The 8,005-nt window shown below is 33.9% G+C and overlaps 1 pseudogene; it reads left to right on the top strand.

The window, feature by feature from the left end:
- Nucleotides 1-7,647, top strand: part of LOC131178341 (chromatin-remodeling ATPase INO80-like) — a 27,918-nt pseudogene extending 20,271 nt beyond the window's left edge.
- Nucleotides 7,648-8,005: the final 358 nt, after the last annotated feature.

The following is an 8,005-nucleotide window of genomic DNA, read 5'->3' as shown; positions in this document are numbered from 1 at the left end:
TGAATCTTGTTGGTTTTCATTGCTTTGACAGCATGCAATTTTGAAGCCTTTTATGCTACGAAGAGTAAAAAAAGATGTGATTTCAGAGCTGACCAAGAAAAAAGAGGTTACAGTACACTGCAAGTTAAGCTCTCGGCAGCAAGCTTTCTATCAAGCCATCAAGAACAAGATATCTCTTGCCGAGCTGTTTGACGGGAATCGAGGACATCTTAATGAGAAGAAAATTATGAATCTAATGAATATAGTCATTCAGTTGAGGAAGGTAGGTTATATTTTAATTGGCTTTTCTTGCACTCTACTTCTACGCTTTTCATCTGAACTATAGTATAATTATGTTCGATAAAAGACTCGTTATTTACGTGCATGTCATATTAATTTTTAATTTTTCCTATACTACTATTATTATTTTTTTATTGTAGGTATGTAATCATCCTGAGTTATTTGAAAGGAATGAGGGAAACACCTATCTCTATTTTGGAGAGATACCAAATTCTCTTCTTCCCCCTCCCTTTGGGGATTTGGAGGATATACACTATTCTGGAAGTCAAAATCCTATTTCATGCAAGGTATTTTCTTTAGCTGTTCTATTTTAACTTAAAAGGAAGTTCTATTTTGCACGGACATTGTATAAGAAAAAAAAAGGCTTCCCACTTTCACAAGTATTGTCTATTCAAGCACATAAATCTGTAGTTTGATTTTCATGCTGAAAACATTTCTCCCCAGATACCAAAACTAATGCACAGCCAGACAAGCACTGAAGCACATTGTTCAGCGGTTAGGCTTGGTGTTTGCAAAGAATTATTTCAGAAACATTTTAACATATTCTCCCCAGAAAATGTCTACCGGTCTATATTCACGCAAGAGAAAAACTCCGATAGCTTGCTTGTTAAGAGTGGGACATTTGGTTTTACACATTTGATGGATTTGTCACCAGCAGAGGCTGCATTTCTGGCAACTGGGTCGTTTATGGAGAGGCTATTATTTTCTATTTTGAGATGGGACCGTCAGTTTTTGGATGCAATCTTGGACTTGCTAATGGAAGACATGGATAATGACCTTCACTATAATGACCTTGATAGGGGAAAAGTAAGGGCTGTTACTCGGATGTTATTGATGCCATCTAGATCTGAGACAAATGTTTTAAGAAGAAGATTTCCAACAGGGCCTGCTGATGGTCCATTTGAGGCTTTAGTCACCTCTTATCAGGACAGGCTTCTGTCCAACATCAAGCCTCTTCATTCGACATACACATTCATCCCACGAGCTAGAGCTCCTCCGGTATCTGGATTTCTTAAATTATTTCTCTTCTTTATCATTGAGGAATACTTAATTGGTTAGTTCATGGCAGGTTACTGATCTAGATTTTTCTCTTCCTCATAGATTTGCCCCCAATGCTCAGATAGGAATTTTGCTTACAAAATGAATGAAGAGCTGCATCAACCCTGGGTTAAAAGGTTGTTAATTGGTTTTGCACGTACATCTGAGTTTAATGGACCCAGAAAACCAGATGGCCCTCATCCTCTAGTTCAAGAGATTGATTCTGAATTACCAGTTTCACAACCTGCTCTTCAGTTGACGTACAAGATATTTGGGTCTTGTCCTCCCATGCAAAGCTTTGACCCAGCAAAGTTACTCACGGTATGAAGATCTTTGTTTCTTTTGTATCCCTTATACTCTTTTGGGAGAGGAAGGTAAGTGGAGGGAGAGGGAAAATGGGATTGTGGGGTCCACATGATGAGAAACTAAGTTGTGGGCTACTTCCCATTTCCCCTCCTCCCTCATTTTCTTCTCTCTCTCAAATAGAACCATAATTTTCGCAATACAGACACACACACACACACACACACACACACACACGTGAATACTTATATTTTGATTCCATTTATTTTCTAAATAGGACTCTGGGAAGCTTCAAACACTTGATATATTGTTGAAACGCTTGCGAGCTGAAAACCACCGGGTTCTATTGTTTGCACAAATGACGAAAATGCTGAATATTCTTGAGGTACTTTTTCCCCATTACAATGAAAACATCATAAAATGGTATACTGACTTTATTTGAAGGAAAAGAGGATATGGTTTGTAATTGTCCAATTGATTTGCTTGCTTTTTGCTATTTTTAGAAGCAAAGAGCAAAAGGTAATGTTCAGTTAGATGACAAAAGGCAATATTTTATAAAAGGGTAAATTACCAAAATCCCCGAGGTTGCCACAATATACAAAGTTCCAATTGTTTCAAAAATTAGCTATTTGAATGAAATGACATAAATACCTTTATAAAAGTTCTCTAAATTTATGCCAAACCCCAGTTCTCTGTTTTTCTTTCTCTTCTCCACGAGTTCTCCCCTCTTGAACACATGCCATTTTCATGCTCTCTTTCTCTCTCTCCATTATCAATAATAATGGGTACCTTATGAACCAAAATGTTGTGTTGAAAATTTTTGCTACTGCTACAAATTAATGCATTTGCCATGGGGATTTTTGTCTTCAATCACCATGGAGAGAGAGAGAGAGAGAGAGAGAGAGAGAGAAAGAGAGGGAAGGAGGCATTTGTGCATTGCCCTGTATTTTTTTCTAGAGGATGGGGTCAAAATTTTGATTGATGCTTTTTCTTAAGGGTGGCATCTAGGGCTTTGGATGGGTTGAAATGAGATCTGCTGTTGTTGCTTTGTTGTTTCTTCATTCATGGTTAATGAATGTTAAAAGTTTGATTTTGAAGTTAAAAGAAAATAGTTAATTAAACTTATTTATTTATATTATCAGTGTGATATTTAATTAATATATATTTAATTAATTTTTTAGTGATTCATTGGTTGAACCAATGACCAGTTGTTCTGGTTCCTCAGCTGAGTCAAGCTCCAAGCCGGGTCTAATAACTATGTTGGGACCTTTAGATTCCCATGGCCTTAGCTACAGTAAAACCTCATTGGTTATTTTCTTATTAGTGTATTTGTTTTCTGGAAAGAAAAAGAAATTGTAAAATATTTTTTTTAAGGAGCCAAGAAAACAAGGCATCTCATGAAAAAAATTAGAGACTGGAAAAGAGGAAGGCATTGTAGATTCCTAATTTTGTTCACAGCAATATTGACTTTAGTTCTTGGTCATTTCCTGTGGAAAGCTTGTTTTGTTGCTAATTCATTTACAATTTCAGGACTACATGAATTATAGGAAATATAGATATCTTAGACTTGATGGATCCTCCACCATTATGGATCAAGGGACATGGTCAGAGACTTCCAGCTTAGGTAGTGATTTGTTTATATGCAGTGTTTGTTTGAAGATCATTTGTAAAATTGATTTCTTTTCTCAGCAAGTCATTTGAAAATTATTTGAGACGATCATTCTAATTTTCTCTTGGGTTGCAGGAGTGATATTTTTGTATTCTTACTAAGCACCAGAGCTGGTGGACTGGGTATCAACTTGACCGCCGCTGATACGGTCATTTTTTATGAAAGTGATTGGAATCCAACATTAGATTTGCAGGCTATGGATAGAGCTCATCGGCTGGGTCAGACAAAAGATGTTAGTTCCTCCTGATTATTATCTCCATATTTTTCAGTTTATTTTGGATAGTTTCAAAGCCTTTGCAAAATCACTGCTTATTTACATGGCATCTGTTTGCTCAAATGTCTGCTTATGGATGTGCATGCACACATGCAAAACAATTTCTTTGTCAAATGAAAAACAATCCCAGCTTAGTGTGATCTGAGATGGTATTAGATTCAGTGAGTGAAGCACTCTTGGTGATGTAGGTTACTGTCTACCGGCTTATTTGTAAAGAAACTGTTGAAGAGAAGATTCTACAAAGAGCAAGCCAGAAGAGTACTGTCCAACAGCTTGTCATGACAGGTGGTCATGTTCAGGGTGATCTTTTGGCCCCTGAGGATGTTGTATCACTACTTCTGGATGATGCCCAGTTGGAGCAGAAGTTGAGAGAAATTCCAGTGCAGGTGGGATTTTAAATCTGGTTCTATCTTAATTTTCCTTTTCCATCAATTTCTGTTATTTTATTTTTTCTGTGCAACTTCCCCTTTGGCCCCTTTTTCTACCAGTGAATTTCTAGTATTGACAGGAGTAAGGAAGAGAGAAAAATGTGAGAGCTAGAAAGCAAGAAAAGAAGCCTTAAAGTCGCTTACAAAATATTTATGCCTTTCTACCATTATCTTTTGTCAGGCCAAAGATAGACAAAAGAAAAAGCCAACAAAGGCCATACGACTTGATGCAGAAGGGGATGCAACTTTGGAAGATTTGACAGAAAGTGAGGCTCAGGGTACTGGACATGAGCATTCTCAGGATACAGAGAAAGCAAAATCCAGTAACAAAAAGGTATTTCATATTTTCATTTTAAACCTTTTTTCAGATGTATTTGTTTTTTCCACAATTTGCCTGTTGCAAGATATTTAGCAACTGGACCATTTTGTCCTTGTAAGACGTGATAAATGAATGAAATATAGGCATAATGCAAGAAAAAAAAAAAAAAAAACAAAAACTGGTCTAAATATACAATTGTGGCCAATTCTTTGAATGGGAACCACATTTGACTAATAGCAAATCCATTATATCAAAAAAAAAAAAAAAAAAAAAACTCTTTTGACAAATAATATTATCTGAATGGTCTGAGTCCTTTTTTATTTTTTTATTTTTGGAAATGAACAAACCTAATACGGATTATATATTACTCGAATCAAAGTGTATTGGTCAGAGCATTAAAATAAGGAAAAAAAAACTCTGATGAATAGTATTATTCTAATGACCATTATCACCTAAAATAAGATTTTAGACCATGGTTTCAATTATAGCTAATACACTAAGCATAGGCCATCATACCCTTCACAACCAAAAGTTTTGTGGCCACAGCCTTACCAATGTTTTATGCTTTCTAAAACACGTCCCAATTTATTCTTTTAATCTTTCTTACTTTCATTATGAAGTAATGATGGAGAACAAGAACATAAGAATCAAGAGATACAAATTCTCAAAATTCAAAGGGAGAAAAAAATTCTCAAAAACGCTTATTAATTCCTAATAATAATAATAATCAAATCTTAAATATGTGGAGATCATAAGCCCTATTTATGGAGTTTAGCAATTAGGATTAGAAATCCTGAAACAATAAAATACTAAACCAATACTATTTAAGAATTCTACATAAACTTAAACAAGGAAAATAATAATAAACCTCATATAATTCCATAAATAAGAAATCATAAGCCTAATGAAATTCTTAAACTTCATAATTCTACAAAGAATATAATTCCTAAGTTTAATCATCTTTCAATACTGCATCAACTAACCTTGAATTATTCTTGCTTTCTGTTATGTTCATCCTCAATTCACCAGCAGCTAAAATGTTTCAAATAAAAATAATGAAGCAAACTAGTGTATGAAAGGAAATTCAAAGACTCAACATAGTAATCCAAAAATGATTAATAAAATTTTACTCTTTATAAAAAAATTTTTTACTAGAAAGCAAAATTCATTTGAAACTTGACCAAAAAGAAAAGGGCAACTATTTGCCTAGAGAAAAATGATAGAGTTGAGTAATTTTTACCTAACATGCTAACTCGACTGGAAACTAATTTAGAAAAAGTTAAAATCCACTTGAATCTACATCAAATGCAAAATGTTCTGAAAATTTTAGGGTTAAACTTGAGTAACCCAAGATTAACCAAAATAATTTATTTTAAATTAAAAATTCTAAAAATTCAGAATTATTAAATAGGTTTTTTTTTTTTTTTTTAAAAAAAAAAGTAGTTAATAATTGCAAAAAATATCCAAGAGTACTTACAGAATGACCAAAATAATCCAAATGATTTGAAATGAACTCTAAAAAACTGGCTTGTTGAAAGCGAAAGTGTAGTGACCTGTACCTAAATCAACTTTTACTCGACCCAATTTCCACTTTTATGAGTGAAATTGAGTAATTGTGTGAGGATGATTCAAAATTCAACACAACAAAAACTTGCTAAGCTGCCTAGAGATTCTACTTTGAAACTTCACAACTTTGTCTGCATTCATGCCCAGCAACATAGACATTTATGATATACATGTAGCAAGGACAGAGCTTTGGATAGATTGGACCTAAGGAATTAGAGTAGGCATAACTATCATGATGCCTTGAACTTGATTTTTGTCTTAAATGATGGGATGGGACAAAGCTGATGCTGATTAGCATGGTGGTGGTTGCTGGTGAATGATAGTGGAATGGCATTAGAATTACCTTCATGAGTGAAGTCGGTAATGAAAAATGAAATGAGAAAGTGACATTCATATGAGAGGGAGAGAGGATTGGGGATGCCATTAATGCAGGAGAGAAAAGAGAGACGAGGATTATTCTAAGAAAACAACATTTATACTAAAAATTACATTGTGGCCACAGCCAGAATGATTGTAGCAATAGGCCCATCTGCCGTATCAATGCATCTTCAAAGAACTGGCCACAATAATATTTTTGGCTAAATTTCATGTTTTGTTTGGTTACTAATCCTAAAATGAAAGTATCATTGCACGGTTGATGAAGTATTTTTTTTCAATCCATTAAAACTTATAATTATATTCACACTCATGAAGAAAGATTACATTCATCCCTCAGAAAAGGAGATTTAAATAAATAAAATAAAATTATATGATATGAAACTCAGCTAAAAATTTTCATATAGGAGCCAAGAAGATGAGCTGTAATGCTTATCCTAACTCTGGCCTATTTTTCTTGTTCAATATTTTTACCCCCAGTATCACCATAGAGTATGACAATTCAACAGAAGTTATTATTATTTTTTTTCATCGTTGTTCTGGGACATTTAATTCTTGTGGCAAATAGTGAGTTCTGAGGTTTGTACTCTTTACCCTTTGAAGAATATTCTTGATTTGGTTCAACATAAAGTTAGGGTCTATGCAAACATTATTAATAATTATCAGTTTTAGTTTTATTTATGAGAACATCTTGTGTGCAGAGGAAAGTTGCTTCTGAGAAGCAGACTCTGCCAAATCCAAGAAATTCACAAAAGATGAACGAACCAAACTCCGGATTGATGGACTACGAATTGGATGATCCTTTGCCAAATGCTGATCCACAATCACAAAGACCCAAGAGGCTAAAGAGGCCAAAGAAGAGTGTAAATGAAAATCTTGAACCAGCATTTACTGTCACACCTGTAGTTGATTCGGCACAGGTTCAATATCCACCTATGAATGAGTTTGGTTCTACACATACAAATACATAAATTATGTAGTAAAGAAAGCTTAGACCCATTGATGGGGCAGCAAGGCGTAGTTTAACGGGTGGACTGCCAGGTCAACTTATCTCAGAATAGGGACCAGGTTTCCACTATTAGCTTTTTGTTTTCGAAGCATAATTCTGGAGCAGCATACAGGGAAAGCAAGCTTAGCACTGCTGTGGCATGTACATAAATTTTTTGCTTTTGGGTTAGGGCGATATTTGGTTCTGGGTTAACTGGTTCGAAGATCATATTTTGTAGATGTGTTTACTTCATATTTATGCTGGTATATATTCCAGGTCTAGCATACCTCTGCCCACAATCAGAAGCCGTGGGTTGGGGAAATTTGGCTTTATTATTTATTACTGGATACCTTGTGGAAATAGAAATTTTGTGCCCAACCTATATCAAGCTGCCAAGACTTTTTTTTTTATTATTTATTTTATTTTTTTCATAAAATCTAGTATCATGTCTTGCCCAAAAAAAATGTAGTATTTTTATGAGCCAAATGGGTCAAAGTCCATGAACAGGTGCAGTACCAGCCAACGTTCTCCGTTAGCTCTTGTTAGTTTGGTAGCAGATTATAGTTAATAAATCCGAGTATTATCTTATTATTAAAATAGTCATATAATTATTAATTTATTATAAATATAATTATTTTATTTAAATATATAAAAATAATATTATAATTATTATATTTATAATATTTTACATTTATTTATTATTTATTATAATTTTAAATAATCTCTTGATATAAAAAATTATTTTAAAGATACAATTTAATAATTA

This window comes from Hevea brasiliensis, chromosome 3, assembly GCF_030052815.1.
Source record: "Hevea brasiliensis isolate MT/VB/25A 57/8 chromosome 3, ASM3005281v1, whole genome shotgun sequence".
NCBI classification, from domain to species: domain Eukaryota; kingdom Viridiplantae; phylum Streptophyta; class Magnoliopsida; order Malpighiales; family Euphorbiaceae; genus Hevea; species Hevea brasiliensis.
The sequence above is the reverse complement of the archived record's forward strand: the minus strand, read 5'-3'. Positions and strand labels throughout refer to the sequence as shown.